Genomic DNA, 13,958 nt, shown 5'->3' with positions numbered 1-13,958 from the left:
AGAGAGAGAGAGAGAGAGAGGGCAATAGTGCTGCGTAGTGGACTAACTCCTCTCTCTATCGCTGTAATTAGTACAAATTGCATGGCTGGGGGCCAGGACAGGGCCATACATATAGCTAGCTACCTCTCTGTAATCTTCAGCACGAATTAGGGTCAAAAGACAGACAGCACTTAGTTATAAAACAGGGCTGCGTTAGGCAGAATCATCATCCCTCATCTCTCCCTGATGCATAGATGAATGCAATAAGATGAGGTTTATTTACCAATGCACCCCTCCTCTCTTACCAGCTGGCTCTATGGCGCTAGAGAAAAACAATAGCTTAGTTTGATGGTAGATAATAAGTATATTAATATTCTTAACATGCTGGAGGTAAAAGAACGATATTCAGGTTTAATTTAAAACTCTGTTAGGCTGGATTGAATGAGCTGCGTGCCTTGACAAAGGCTCTGGTATTTATCTCTGCATCTAAATGTACGCAGGCAAGTGGATCCTTTCAGCGCTGGAGGTTGTCGTTGTCAATCATTCTTGTGAAAGCCCTTTTTGCCTCGGGTTGTGTTCTCGCATGTGTGTATCTCTCGCTTTTCTTAGAAAAAATACTGATGTGAATATACAGACTTAATTTGCATTAAGAGCATGTCTGATAAGCACGTGCGAGGTGTGTGTTGTGTGTGTGTGTGTGTGCGTGTGTGTACATGTGTGGCGTACGTGTGTGTGAGAACCAATGTCTCTGAAGCTTCTCTCCCTTTCTGATTGAATTACAGCTAATCTAAAGGCACACAGTGAGGCAGGCTTTATTAGGGCCTCGACTTTCCCTGCTCTCTCTGCTCCTACTGTCACTGCCACTAACCATGGTGTATTTCATCTCCTCTGGCTCCATAGTAAATCAGTCATACTGATCCTCTGTGAGGAGAAGAGGGCCCCAGTTAATAAGAGAGAGGAGAGGAGCTAGTCCGTAAATGATATGGGAAAGTTTTGTTTTTTCTGGAAGGTGGACTTCTTTCAGTGATGGTTTGAAGTGTGTGTGTGTGTGTGTGTGTGTGTGTGTGTGTGTGTGTGTGTGTGTGTGTGTGTGTGTGTGTGTGTGTGTGTGTGTGTGTGTGTGTGTGTGTGTGTGTGTGTGTGTGTGTGTGTGTGTGTGTGTGTGTGTGTGGTGTGTGTGTGTGTGTGTGTTGATCAGCTAGATGAGTCAGTGTGTGTGTCTAGTCTCAGGAGGTTACACAACAACTCAGCATCATATTCAAGTGATCTATATGTTGGTAACAATCCTTGACACTCCCGTTAAGCCAGTAGCAGTCTAAACTTACCCATTTGAATCAATTCGGTGGCCTTGTTCTCCTTCAGTTAGCTCTGGTCTTGGCTCCATCCCAAACACAGCTCTTTTGGTGTTTTCACAGTCTGTCTTCAGTGAAGAACAACAGTGTGGTCAGTCTAGAGATGACAGCATCAGATACCCAGAGTCTGGGCTGTGGAGCAAGAAGAGAGAGATACATTTCCATCAATAAGTGGATTCAATAGAGTCAAATATAACAAACCAGCAGAAGCTGAAACTAGTATTTTCTGTCTTCTATGAGGTAGGTGATGGGGAAAAATGTATAGTTACACATATTGGGATATTATTTTTGATTATATATCGTATCGTATAATTTTACAATATCACAGTCTTATTTTGCGCTAGTTGGTGTGACCTGAACCAAAACTACAGTATTTTTTCCTTCATAACTTGTTCTCCATCTTCTTTTTCGATAGGAAGCCAATTTGTTTTCTACAATACATATAGAATCGTGAGAATCACAATAATATTGTATCGGCACCTAAGGTATTATGATAAAATCATACCCCGTGAGGTCCTGGCAATTCTCAGCCAAGGGGGTGGGGGGTAGAGATAGAGAAGAGAGAGAGAGAGAGAGAGAGAGAGAGAGAGAGAGAGAGAGAGAGGAGAGAGAGACAGAGAGAGAGAGAGAGAGAGAGAGAGAGAGAGAGAGAGAGAGAGAGAGAGAGAGAGAGAGAGAGAGAGAGAGAGAGAGAGAGAGAAAGACGAGACAGAGACAGAACGAGACAGAAGACGAGAGAGAGAGAGATATTTAGAAGTATTTGATAGTGTAAAAAAAGCCGAACTGATTAGCCGTAAGTGAGTAACATCATTAGAGTTTTATTACTATTCAGGGAAACACACACACTGATGTTACACATCAACTCTAATCAGTATCATGCAATTCAACTACTGGGCTTCAAAGCTGAATGACAACATTACACAACATTTTCACCATGATAAAAGCACAAATACAAGACTAACCAGGACAGTCAAAACCACACATTTATGTCAAACTACACATCTCATGTCAAACTACAGACAACTCTAAGAACTGAAAGGATCACACACTATTTCACAGAAATAGAAGGCAGAAAATATCACAGAAGCAATTTCTTACCTAGTTCTAACTTGCTTCAAGCCTCTAGAATATATTCCTATGTCTTCCATTCCAAAGGACCCTATCCCATCTCGACACACACATCTCTGCATCCTCAGTCATCATAGCTACTGGGAGAGACAGAGTCTAAAAGCAGCACAGTCACTGACGGCACACGTTACTTTTTTTAGAAGACTGCACTTTCCATTTGTGCAACCCCTTGGTAGGTAGCGGGGAGGGTGGAGAATGGAGTAGCAAAAGCCTGAGGTTTGACAAGCCAAGTGCCTAGAACGTAGAACGTGAGGCGGCAGCAGGCAAAATCAGAGGAGCTCACACACACACACACACACACACACACACACACACACACACACACACACACACACACACACACACACACACACACACACACACACACACACACACACACACACACACACACACACAAACAAACAAACAAAACAACACACACACACACAGGAGCTGCAGAGTAGCTTCTTTCATCTATCTTTAAACCACAGTGGTACTGCTCACTTCACATCCTGCTTACCACAACAATATCCTGATCTGACACACATTGCAGCTGTGTGTGTGTTAGTCTGTTTGGACAGGTGTCGGAGTCATTTTTATCCAATATGTCATGTGGGAATCACTGTCAGTTACCAGTGCCCACTGAGTTGACTATAGTGTATTAATTACTTTTCGTGTGTGTGTGTGTGTGTGTGTGTGTGTGTGTGTGTGTGTGTGTGGTGGTGTGTGTGTGTGTGTGTGTGTGTGTGTGTGTGTGTGTGTGTGTGTGTGTGTGTGTGGTGTGTGTGTGTGTGTGTGTGTGTGGTGTGTGTTTGTCTGTGTGTATCAGTATCCCATTGAGCATTAACCACTGAGCACTCTTACACAGTCTATAATTATGTGATAATAACATGCCAGTTAGTTGTGACACTCCTCCAGCGTTCCTATCCAGGGAGAAAGGAAATCTGTCTGCTGGGTCTGTCTGTCTCAAATCATCTCCCTGCCCTGGAGGACAACCAGAAAGGAGAAACCACTTTGGCAGAATAAAAGGCCCAGGGACTGTCTCTCTCTCTCTGTGTGTGTGTGTGTCTGTGTGTGTGTGTGTGTGTGTATGTGTGTGTGTATGTTGTGTGTGTGTGTGTGTGTGTGTGTGTGTGTGTGTGTGTGTGGTGTGGTGGTGTGTGTGTGTTGTGTGTGTGTGTGTGTGTGTGTGTGTGTGTGGTGGTGTGTGTGTGTCGGAAAATGCCTGTCTTTGTATGTGCTGTTGTACGAGCGTGTGTGTGTGTGTGTGTGTGTGTGTGTGTGTGTGTGTGTGTGTGTGTGTGTGTGTGTGTGTGTGTGTGTGTGTGTGTGTGTGTGTGTGTGTGTGTGTGTGTGTGTGTGTGTGTGTGTGTGGTGTGTGTGTGTGTGTGTGTGTGTGTGTGTGGTGCTCGCACATGTGCATGTGTATACTCTGCGGGTGGTAAGTGTCTGTCTAAACATCATGGACCACTATGATGGCCCAGCAGGTGTTTTAGGCTAATCCTCCATACTGTGTGAGTGCTGTGTGAGTGACAGGGAGCACCAGCAAAACCAGCTGGAGAGCAGGGAATGGCCGTCCCTCACTCTGGGACACCATGGGATGGTACTACTGGTGAAGTGTGAACTGGTGTGACGTGAAGTGTGGTGATGTGTTCAGTGTTCCCTTCACTGACTTCTCAGTACCAAACTTGGGTGGGATCCGTGGTGGTGTGTGTGCAAGCCAAGCCCTGTACAGTATACAACAGCCTGTGTCATTAGGTGGCATTGAGCCTGAAAACACGGACAAAACCTGGCCAGTTGGAGATTTGAAGGCTCAGCCTCAGTCACTCTGCACTAAGACGAAGTGACTATTCACTAGACAGTATCCACACACAGGAAAATGTCTTGGTTCTTCCACCACCATGCTATTCTCAACGACTGTGTCATGTGTCACTGCTGCCATAATAACATTGACCTCTGACAACAAAGTTATGGTCAAGACAAGAGTTAGAAAGTAGGACGGCTATGTGGATGGTTAAAAGGTTGAGAGGTAGCTGGACTATGAGACATGTTTRAACTGTTAGACATGCATTTGTTAATTCAACAAAATCTCTTATCCATATTGTCCTACGGTCAGTGAATGCAATATATTGGGCATTAGATAACAGTACAAATACAAGTATCATCTAGGCCAGGGGAGTGTCAGCGCGTTTCTGGGTTTTGCTTTCACCTAAGACCTAGACAAGCAGGTGAGGGGAGTTCTTTACTAATTAGTGACCTTAATTCATCAATTAAGTACAAGGGTGAAGCGAAAATCCGCAGACACTTGGCCCTCCGTGGAACGAGTTTGACACGGGATCTAGGCCCATCCACTGGTGTGTCAGCTATACCATATAGGGKCTTTTCATGTTGTGCTTTACAATAAGCCGAGACAGACGTATGGTGAAGTTGCCATTACACAGGTGCAGTAACATTACTAGGTCACTGGAGCATCAGTAACAGCAGTGTCCTTCAGTAAGTTAGGCTAGTAATATACCCAGGCCAGGACTGAAGTTTAAAAAAAGGCCAGAACAAGGATCACTGGAGATGCAATGTTGAGGCCCTTTGCTCCACTAGGAATTAACTCACTCAGACCAGGTTCCCTATGATGATGGATCTGATCTGCTGGTATGTGGCAGACTGGCAGTCAGTCAGACAAGCTCTGATTTAGAGAGCATGTCTGGTCAAGTGGGAACACTCCTGGCAGTAAGCACATTATTAGATGCTCGATATAGTCCTGTGTTCAAACCTTACTTTCCACATTTTCTGCCTGGTCTGTCTCCTGCCTCTATTTCCATACTGTCTGAATAAAGCTCTAATACTACAAAAGCAGGGTGGAATACCACTCTTCGTAAAAACACATGCATTTACATTTTAGCAGATTACAGGAGAAATTAGGGTTAAGTGCATTGCTCAAGGGCACATTGACAGACTTTTCACCTAGTCGGCTCTGGGATCCGAACCAGCAACCTTTTGGTTACAGCACTGTTAACCGCTAGGCTACCTGCCTTAGTTAACAGAGCAAAACAGAGTGGCCATGTTGGCATTAGATTCTACAAACTGTCTGTCTTGCGGGCTGGGGGAAAGGATCCAGCGGTGACTATTAATCCCAGAGATTGCATCTGATCTGGTCATGTAGCAATCCGATAGGCTGGAAGCCTTGGATACCAAGGGTTTATTGATCGACTAGAGATGCTTATCGCCAATATCTTATGTAACCATTCATTCACATGACCCTTCAATGGAATACTGGTCTCATCGAGGGAATCAATCTCCAGATAATTTCACTAAAACAAACCACATGCACTTAATAGTTACTGATGGAATCTAATCATTTAAACACATTATAAACTGATTGGCTGACAGCCGTGGTATATTACGGGTACGGCAAAACATTTATATTTACTGCTCTATGTCACACCCTGATCTGTTTCACCTGTCTTTGTGATTGTCTCCACCCCCCTCCAGGTGTCGCCCATCTTCCCCATKATCCCCTATGTATTTATACCTGTGTTCTCTGTTTGTCTGTTGCCAGTTTGTCTTGTTTGTCAAGCCAACCAGCGTTTTTGTATCTCAGCTCCTGCTTTCCCCAGTCTCTCTTTTCTCGTCCTCCTGGTTTTTGACCCTTACCTGTCCTGACCCTGTACCCACCCGCCTGACCACTCTGCCTGCCCCTGACCCTGACCCTGCCTGCCATCCTGTACCTTTGCCCCACCTCTGGATTACCGACCTCTGCCTAACCTGACCCTGCCTGCAGTCCTGTACCTTTGCCCCTGTTGCTGTAATAAACATTGTTACTTCGACAAGGTCTGCATCTGGGTCTTACCTTGATACTYTAATTACGTTGGTAACCAGTTTATAATAGCAATAAGGCACCTCAGGGCTTTGTGGTATATGGCCAATATACCACGGCTAAGGGCTGTTTCCAGGCACTCCGCGTTGGGTCGTGTGTATGAACAGCCCTTAGCCGTGGTATCTTGGTTATATACTGTACCACACCTCCTCTGATCTTATTGCTTCATTTTAGGCCTYGCATAGCTGAACTTACACAAATGAAATGGTGAGCTTGATGTAGGTCTATATATGAAATAACACKAATTGCCCTTGGAAAGGACTGAAATTACACAGGTTTATGGCTGCCTCCTCTGGCATGTCTGTTTGTAATACGAGCACACAGGACACAACACCTTCACAGACACTAAGTACACTGAGTATAATGGTTAACTGTGTGTAGCTCTGGATAAGAGTGTCTGCTAAATGACTCACATGTAAACAGGAGAGGCTGATTAAAAAGTCAAACACAGGAGGCTGATATATGTACAGGCAGGGTAATACGATGCTGGGATCCTGATGAGTACCTGTCCGTCTCCTGTCAGCCCTAGAGCAGAGGAGAGGGGGGAGGAGAGGGTAGACAGAGGGGAGTTGAAAGTAGAGGAGGGGAGGAGAGGAGAAGAGGTGGATGGGGAGAGAGAGAGGAGGGAAGGCAAGGGAAGGCAAGGGAATGAAAGGATATGAGAGAGTGGAGGGGAGAGGAGAGGAGGGAGGGGRAAAGTGGGAGGGAGGAGAKGTTACAGAGAGAGAAGTKGCGGGAAGGGGTGAGTGGATTCTGACAAGCCATCCTTACTGTAGGTGCAGACAGATGAACTCTCTTCAAAGTAGGAGGAGACAGAATACTCAACGAGAGAGAGAGAGGGAGAGCCTGAATAAGAGCGAGATGCCAGGAGACAAAAAAGAAGGCATAACCTCCATTTCTCCACCTCTCTCCCCTCTCATCAGTCAGAGAAATGTGGGTTAATAAGAATCATCCCGGGCTCAGCAGTCATCAACTCCTACTACAACTCTCTACAGAGTCTCTCTACAGAGTCTCTCTACAGAGTCTCTCTACAGAGCACCACCAGGGTATAGACGACTAGCATAGTAGCGTTCTGGCAACATCAAAGGTCTAACATGGAAGTCTGGAGTTAATTAGGCGACATGTCCCTGGGATGTGTGTGAACTACAAGGCCATGGGGAGGAGAGGCTGTGTAGAGGGGGTGTAGTTTAGACTCAGAACACAGAGAATGCACTCTACATTCTTAGAAACAAGGGTTCCAAAAGGGTTCTTTGGCTGTCCCCATAGGARAACCCTTTTTGGTTCCAGGTAGAACCCTTTTAGGTTCCATGTAGAACCCTCTGTAGAAAGGGTTCTTCTATGGGTACAGCCGAAGTACCTTTTAAGGTTCTAGATAGCAACTTTTTTTCTAAGAGTGTGCTGTGTTTCCCTTTTCTCATTATTTGTTTATTTGTTATTTGTTTATTTAACCTTTATTTAACTAGGCAAGTCAGTTAAGAACAAATTCTTATTTACAATGACGGCCTACCAAAAGGCAAAAAGGCCTCCTACGGGGACGGGGGCCTGGGATTACTTAATTATTTATTTTTTTAAATACAATATAAATACAGGACAAAAACACACATCACAACAAGAGGGACACAACACTACATAAAGAGAGACCTAAGACAATTATTGAGCTGAGTCAAGCCAAGTCAAGTGCTGTGCTTGTCTGGTTACGAATCCACCACAGTCGCTTGAACCATGCTGGAAAGGACAATGTGAAAGAAAAATATCTGAGCCAGAACAGCACTGTACGGGTCAGTGTGAAAAGGTTACCTGTTTAGTAGTGCACAGGCCTGTTCAGGAGAATGTAACGTTACAGAACGATCACATACAACTGTATTGTGTAGAACAGACATGCTTGTATGATTGATAGAATATGGAATCATGTCATCTCTATTCTTTATTTCTATCGGCATTGTGCACAACGTTTCACATCACTGATTACAGCTCAGGTGAAGGCTGGGCATGTCTCTGTTCTGTTCCTGGACGGTGAGTGGGCGGAGGTCATTCATTACCTTCCACTGAATATTTCACCAGTCTGAGTTGTTAACTGGCTCTATGAATAATACAGACAGGGAATGAGGTGATATGTAGGTTACCTTCCAAATGGCACCCTTTTTCTTATATAGTGCACTATTTTGGACAAGGGCCCATAGGGCTCTGGTCAAACGTAGTGCACTATATAGGGAATAGGCTGCAACTGCCATTTGGACACTCATAGATAGCACAGACACGGCCACCTTTCTTCTTTTGTAGGATTTTTTCCATGARCACAGAGCAGCCAAATGCAGCTCCGCTTCACTCTATTTATTCAAAGAGACAATGAATAGAGTCTTCAATAGAGAGAGAGACTGTTCAAAGGAGCACATCCAACCAATCCATGCAAATCATGTCCAGGGAAGGCTATCATAAAAKACTATAATACTATACTATAAAGATAAGAAGCTTGGGATGATGGTTTAAATGAAGGGATGATGTGCGATGTCAAATATGTCCCAAACTATAACTATGTGCTTGTTTTGTGGACCTCTTCATATATTTGCTTGTTGTAACGCACATAGGATGTTTCAATTTGATTGAGTGGAAAATGGCAGGCCTAATGTATTGGTATGTTCTTCAGCGACTGATGGACACATCATTCTCAGTAACGGTGTTAGGAACCACACACACCTTTCATCTGCTGTTTGTACGCCGTTCATTCGGCGAGGTGTGTTTAGGTGCCACCCGCCGGGTTAGGTGTAATGATCGTTGTTAGAAGGATGGTCGGACCAAGATGCAGCGTGGGGTAGGTTAATCATTTTTATTTATGATAACCGGCACAAAACAAGAAAGAGTAACAAACAGCTTTGTAGGGCTAAAAAGCAACAATACAAAATCAAGATCCCACACACAACAGGTGGRAAAAAGGCTGCCTAAATATGATCCCCAAACAGAGACAACGATAGACAGCTTTCTCTGATTGGGAACCATACCAGGCCAACATAGAAAAGAAAGAACTAGACTACCCACACTAGTCACACCCTGACCTAACCAAAATAGAGAAATAAAARGTTCTCTAAGGTCAGGGCGTGACAGTACCCCCCCAAAGGTGCGGACTCCGGCCGCAAAACCTGACTCAATGGGGGAGGGTCCGGGTGGGCATCTAGCCTCGGTGGCGGCTCCGGTGCGGGACGTAGACCCCGCTCCGCTCGCGGATCCGCCAGCTGTGGTGGCGCCTCTGGTGTGGGGATCGWCGCCGGAAGCGCCGGACCGTGGATCGTCACCGGAGGACCCGGACCGTGGATTGCCGCCGGGGACTCCGGACCGTGGATCGTCGCCGGAGGAACCGGACCGTAGATCGTCGCCGGGGACTCCGGAAGCGCCGGACCGTGGATCGTCATCGGAGGCTCCGGACCGTGGATCGTTGCCGGGGACTCCGGACCGTAGATCGTCGCTGAAGGCCCCGGACTGGGAACCCTCGCTGAAGGCTCCGGACTGGGAACCCCCTGCTGGAGGCTCCGGACTGGGAACCCTCGCTGAAGGCTCCGGACTGGGAACCCCCGCTGGAGGCTCCGGACTGGGAACGGCTGGAGCTCCGGACTGGGAACCGTCGCTTTGGAGGCTTCGGGACTGGGAACGCGTCGCTGGAGGCTCCGGACCTTGGATCGTCTCTGGAGGCTCCGGGGCATGGATCGTCACTGGGGCTCCGGGCCATGGATCGTCACTGGAGGCTCCGGACTGCGAACGCGTTGCTGGAAGGTTCGCGGATTGTGAACCATCGCTGGAGGTTCCGGGCTGCGGAACGTCGCCGGAGGCTCTGGACTGGGAACCGTCTCTGGAGGCCTGGTGCGTGGAGCTGGCACAGGATGTACTGGGCCGTGGAGGCGCACTGGAGGTCTGGAACGTAGAGCTGGCACAACGCGTCCTGGACAAATGACCACCTTCGCACGGCAAGTGCGGGGAGCTGGCACAGGATGCACTGGGCTGTGAAGGCGCACTGGAGACACAGTGCGTAGAGCCGGTACAGGATGTACTGGACCGTGGAGGCGCACTGGAGGTCTGGAGTGTAGAGCTGGCACAACGCGTCCTGGACAAATGACCACCTTCGCACGGCTAGTGCGAGGAGCTGGCACAGGACGCACTGGGCTGTGAAGGCGCACTGGGGACACAGTGCGTAGAGCCGGCGCAGGATGTACTGGACTGTGGAGGCGTACTGGAGACCAGGAGCGCTGAGCCGGCACAACCCGTCCTGGACAGATACCTACTTTAGCACGACAAGTGCGGGGAGCTGGCACAGAACGCACCGGGCTTTGGAGGTGCACTGGAGACACGGTGCGTAGAACCGGAAAACATGGAACCTGAACGGTGACCAACTCCACATGGTGAGTACAGGGAGTTGGTTCTGGTTCCCACCTTGGCTCTGCCAACCACCCCGTGTGCCCCCTCCCAATTTTTTTTTAGGCTGCCTCTCGGGCTTCTGTCATGGCCGCGAACCCCGGTGTCGTTGTTGTTGCTCCTTCGCTGCCTCCGCCTGCTTCCATGGCAGGCTTCTGTCTCCTGCCATAATCTCGTTCCACGTCCAGGATGTCCTCCACTCCTGGCTTTCCTCCCAGGCCCAGGATCACTGCTCCTCCTGGGCACGCTGCTTGGTCCGTGGGGGGTGGGATCTTCTGTAACGATCGTTGTTGGAAGGATGGTCRGACCAAGATGCAGCGTGGGGTAGGTTAATCATTTTTATTTATGATAACCGGCACAAAACAAGAARGAGTAACAAACGAAATGTACAGCTTTGTAGGGCTAAAAAGCAACAATACAAAATCAAGATCCCACACACAACAGGTGGAAAAAGGCTGCCTAAATATGATCCCCAGTCAGAGACAACGATAGACAGCTTCCTCTGATTGGGAACCATACCAAGCCAACATAGAAAATAAAAAACTAGACTACCCACCCTAGTCACACCCTGACCTAACCAAAATAGAGAAATAAAAGGTTCTCTAAGGTCAGGGCGTGACATTAGGTGTCTGACCGGGGAMGTTTTCGGCCGTTCCTACATGTAGAATTGGTTTGCAAATTGCGTTTGGCACTCTGTTCAGAGGTGCTCTCGGCCAGCAAACGCTACCGGTGTGTCCGTGCCTTTAGGGGACAAGATGATATAGCTTTGCATTGGTACAATTTACCCCTGGCTGGTTTAGCAATAGTAATATACTGTACCTGTTAATAGGGTGCTGGTGGCAGCGGTGCCACTGTGAAAGTCAAAGAGACAGATGTACAATGTCAATACCAACCAGAATCAATATGTTTTCCATGTCAACATAGTTAATCGTTATGGTTAAATGAAGGTTCAGAAGCTATATGCTGAATGGGTCATTCTACAGAAGTGTTGCAAATTGGGGGCTGGGAAAATAATTCTAATTTGTATCCTATTTTTCCAAAWCTTTCAGCACACATGTCTTCCGACATATGCTGGGTAGACATACAGTTGAAGTCGGAAGTTTACATACACTTAGGTTGAAGTCATTAAAACACATTTTTCAACCACTCCACAAACTTCTTGTTAACAAACTATAGTTTTGGCAAGGTGGTTAGGACATCTACTTTTCCAAATTTTTCCAACAATTGTTTACAGACAGATTATTTCACTTACAATTCACTGTATCACAATTCCAGTGGGTCAGAAGTTTACATACACTAAGTTGACTGTGCCTTTAAACAGCTTGGAAAATTCCAGAAAATTATGTCATGGCTTTAGAAGCTTCTGATAGGCTAATTGACATCATATGAGTCAATTGGAGGTGCACCTGTGGATGTATTTCAAGGCCTACCCTTCAAACTCAGGCCTGCTTTGCTGACATCATGAGGAAATCAAAAGAAATCAGCCAAGACCTCAGAACAACAATTCGTAGACCTCCACAAGTCTGATTCTCCTTGGGAGCCCATTCCAAATGCCTGAAGGTACCACGTTCATGTTGTACAAACAATAGTGCGCAAGTATCAACACCATGGGACCACGCAGCCATCATACCGCTCAGGAAGGAGACGCGTTCTTGTCTCCTAGAGATGAACGTACTTTGGTGCGAAAAGTGCAAATCAATCCCACAAACAACAGCAAAGGACCTTGTGAAGATGCTGGTGGAAACAGGTACAAAAGTAATCTATATCCACAGTAAAACGAGTCCTATATTTGACATAACCTGAAAGACCGCTCAGCAAGGAAGAAGCCACTGCTCCAAAACCGCCATAAAAAAAGCCAGACTACCGGTTTGCAACTGCACATGGGACAAAAGATCGTACTTTTTGGAGAACTTTCCTCTGGTCTGATGAAACAAAAATAGAACTGTTTGGCCATAATGACCATCGTTATGTTTGAAGAAAAAGGGGGAGGCTTGTAAGCTGAAGAATCGCTTGCAAGCCGTGAGAACGGGGCTGGCAGCATCATGTTGTGGGGTGCTTTGCTGCAGAGGGACTGGGTGCACTACACAAAAAAAATGGCATCATTATTATGTGGATATATTGAAGCAACATCTCAAGACATCAGTCAGGAAGTTAAAGCTTGGTCGCAAATGGTCTTCCAACATGGACAATGACCCCCTCCTTCCAAAGTTGTTGGCAAAATGGCTTAAGGACAACAAAGTCAAGGTATTGGAGTGGCCATCACGAGCCCTGACCTCAATCCTATAGAAATGTGTGGGCAGAAATGAAAAAGCGTGTACGAGCAAGGACGGCCTACAAACCTGACTCAGCTACACCAGCTCTGTCAGGAGGAATGGGCCAAAATGCACAAACCTATTGTGGAAGCTTGTGGAAGGCTACCCAAAACGTTTGACCCAAGTTTAACAATTTAAGGGCAATGCTACCAAATACTAATTGAGTGTATGTAAACTTCTCACCCACTGGGAATGTGATGAAAATAAATAAAATCTTTGAAATTAAATTCATTTGCTCAAAACCTATTATTCTGACATTTCACATTCTTAAAATAAAGTGGTGATCCTAACTGACCTAAAACGGAATTTTTATTAGGATTAAATGTCAAGAATTGTGAAAAACTGAGTTTAAATGTATTTGGCTAAGGTGTATGTAAACTTCCGACTTCAACTGTATATACTACTAGCACACTTTGTTAGTATTGCATATTTTAAATATTTACCTGAACTCCTTACCAACCCACACAATTTGTCACTACYGTAAAATTGGTAGTGAACCATGCACAGAAATTGTATTTGCATATCAAATKAACAAAATAGTAAAAACATGCTTTTTAACCTGATTTTCAAAACCTTGACATTAGAGAATTCTCCATTGTTCTCTGTACAATGTTCAATGTTGACTGTACGAATCTGAAACTTGTTGATTGATTGAATTACGTATGCATCCAATTCATTATGTTGTTAGATATTTAAACTGCTTGACCTGTGTGAAGTGTCAATCATAGAGATCAATAGAACTGTAAATGGATATAACTCGTTGTCACTCCCTGGCCATAGAGAGGGTTTTAGTCTCTATTTTGGTTAGGCCAGGGTGTGATTAGGGTGGGCATTCTATGTGTTATATTTCTTTGTTTTTGGCAGAGTGTGGTTCCCAATCAGAGGCAGCTGTCTATCGTTGTCTCTGATTGGGAATCATACTTAGGCAGCCTTTTCCCA

The sequence above is a fragment of the Salvelinus sp. IW2-2015 genome, linkage group LG2 (assembly GCF_002910315.2).
Source record: "Salvelinus sp. IW2-2015 linkage group LG2, ASM291031v2, whole genome shotgun sequence".
NCBI lineage: Eukaryota > Metazoa > Chordata > Actinopteri > Salmoniformes > Salmonidae > Salvelinus > Salvelinus sp. IW2-2015.
Note: the sequence above shows the minus strand (reverse complement) of the source record.